A 3075-nucleotide genomic window follows, 5' to 3' on the forward strand; every position below is an offset into this window, starting at 1 on the left:
ACTCCCTGGTCACCATGTTCTGACACTGCACACTCGAATAAGAGCGGCTGCGACGTCCCAAGATTAATTTTGCTAATTTGGTTCAAATTGAGGCAGCAAGAAAGTAGAAAAAAAACTACGAATTGATTGACGATGGGTAGGTGAAGCTGCGGTGGTGAATCTGATAGACCGTGAATCCTCCGCAAATTTTGCCCCCTCGATCATAGAAGGACGTGACGCAAATTGTGTGTGATACAGCGTGTACGCAATGATTTATTATTCATGTATGGATGATGATGTTTGTTCAAAGGTTCTTTCATTTTACGGACCAGAAGGGTCGATCTCTGATTTTGTTTGAGTCGTATATGACTTTAATCTCAGTGAAACGTTACATATCAGTATAACAGCCTTGCAGTACGTTTTGTAGGAAGCCAAGAGATCTAAAAAGCCGCTTTGTGAACCCTCCGCTCCTTTGCCGCTTTGTCTTCTTCGTTGTTCATAGTTCAAGTAGTAGTAGTAGTAGTGGTAGTGGTAGTAGTAGTGGTAGTGGTAGTGGTAGTGGTAGTGGTAGTGGTAGTAGTAGTAGTAGTAGTAGTAGTAGTAGTAGTAGTAGTAGTAGTAGTATCGCAGTGCATCAAGTGACGAGCGAAGAAACACTGTATATCCACGAAGTGATTGATGATGAGTGGGCGAAGCAGTGTGATCTCCATCGTCATTAGCGTCATCGCAATCATAATGGCGTATACTAGGTACCTTGCATGTGCTCGGCTACGACGAACACCAACGCTTCCAACGAACAAGCGCTTCGCCCCTAGAAGTAGCCAAATAGCCAAAGATTTTTTTTTTCCTCCACTGGCCAGAAAAGAAGTCAGACTGGTGCAATGTAGTCGAGCCTGGAAACCTCGCTCGGGGTGCGTCGTTCATTCAAGGTGCCTTGAGGTCGGTGTGTGTCGTGGACATTCTAAACAGGCGTGGCTGATTCGCAAGGTTGTAGATGGTGGAGGCTCCCTCCCAAAGTTCTGTGGTCTGGTAAGAGTTGTTTAGCAGCCTCCCATACATTATACAAGGAGACTGAGGTTCGTCGATGAAGGGACAATGTGGAAAGGATTGTGTATGGGGCGCACATCTTTGATGACCGCCGCAATAAAATAATAGCCAATAACTCCAAGCTGTCTGAAAAAAAAAAACGAGGACAACGAAGGAACAAACCTAAAAGTACTATATCCCCCGGAATACAATCCTGTAGCTATCGCTGGTCCTGTTTCAAGAACTGCTTCACGATGTGCACAAGATGGACCGCCTCCCCCAAACATAAAACACAACATCACTCTAGTCGCTCACGAAAGAAGAGCTCCGTCAAGCGTCTGTCATGCGCGATGAAAAATTTGGCAAGACGGTGTGACACTGGACATAAAGTTTCGAGAAGCAATCTTGACTTTTTTCAAGGTTTCAACTGCAGTTGCAGCTTGTAAAAAGTAGTGTCACTTTTCAAAACGTTGCCTCCAGGTATGAACCGTGTTACCGAATTTTTCAGTGTTCCCTGAAGTTCTTCTCTATTGTTTTTTTTTTTCGTCTGTATTTTATGGTTTCACTAACTTCAGTTGTAAACAATTAGGCAGCTATCCGGAGGGCGCCGGTGAATGGTGGGTATAGCAGCCTGCAGCAGCAGACATCTACGCGCAGAGTCTGCAGAATCTCCACGCTGCCAGACCTGCAGAATCGACTTCGCCGCTCTCGTACGTGCAGAAGATGCGCCGGTTCTTCCTTATCGCTACCGCGCCGCACGCAGGCACTCACTTCTCCGGAGAAAAGACGCGGCAAAGGACGCTGTCCCCAGCGGCGGAGACCCTTATCTTTCGGTGCTCGGCCAGGCCTGAGCAATGACCGCTATACGCCGCCACTGATGCCATGCAAAGTAACTCCAGGATGTTATATATCCGACGATAGTATATTTCTATATGGGCAAAAGCATGCAGCGTGGACCACGTCTTCTCCGAGCCCCGAAAAGCATGCATGGCCTCCGAGACTGTGGCCGGACTTTCGGTTCCGCTCGTGTACTTCCTTAATACGAAGAAGAGAGTCGAGTCCGTCCGTGCCGATGTCGCAACTAGTCAGCGCGACCTCAAAGACCAAGGCTGTCCACCTCGGTGGAACAGTGGCTATAGGGTGCTCTGCTGCTGACCCAATTGGGTCAGCAGCAGAGCACTGTAGCCACTGTTCGCTGTAAGCAAAAGTTAGCCGAGATGGGAGTTTCTCCAGCACATGAGAAAACAAAACTCCCCTGCTCCAATTATTTACTCCCTGGTAGAGAGTGAACTTGGCCCATTTCGTTGTAAAATGCACCCCGCTTAATCATAAAGCTTATGAGCGGCATGACCTTGTTAAACTTCCCAGGGAGTTTCAGGTCACGTGGTTACAAACTCCCTATTGGAGCTTTAAAAACCCTCTTTGAAAGGCGTGACGTGCGTGCGTGCGTGCGTGCGTGCGTGTGTGTGTTTGTACGGGCATATGTTAGCACGTTGGTGTAAAACACAGGTGCTTTGTGTGGCTAACCGTGTGAGCATCTGTCAACAGGCAACGAAATTATAAGTGCAACGAAGGATTGCAACGACCTGTTGGAATTTACTGTGAACAGTTCAATATAATTCGCACCGTTAAACCACGCCGCACATCGGTCCGAATCTTCAACGAAACGCCGTGAATGCCTCGCTTCAAAGGGCCGAGTAACAAAAGACTTCGAAGAATAAATGAATGGAAGCAAAATTAAGTTGTTACGATTGTCAGCGGCTGCTCTTGGAGTTTAACAGTGAAAAACTTTGAAGCGGTCTGAAATAGGCTTCGCTCGACTACGGATGCTGGCCGGCAACCGGTGTGAGAGTTGCGCCGGCGACGCACTCGCCCCGTCTCCGCCGATAGTGGCTTCTCAGAGTGTCACCTGTATTTCACCAGCTGTGACATCTAAGTGGTAAGAAGGCCTCGCTAAGCCGTCGGTATCAAGCCGGCATCGTATCGAGCTCGCACTGCGCGGTGGCCACTGCGGCAAGCGCTACGAGCTAGCACCGACCACCGGCGAGGCAAAGAATGTGTTCTGCGCCT

The sequence above is a fragment of the Rhipicephalus microplus genome, chromosome 1, assembly GCF_043290135.1.
Source record: "Rhipicephalus microplus isolate Deutch F79 chromosome 1, USDA_Rmic, whole genome shotgun sequence".
Classification (NCBI taxonomy): domain Eukaryota; kingdom Metazoa; phylum Arthropoda; class Arachnida; order Ixodida; family Ixodidae; genus Rhipicephalus; species Rhipicephalus microplus.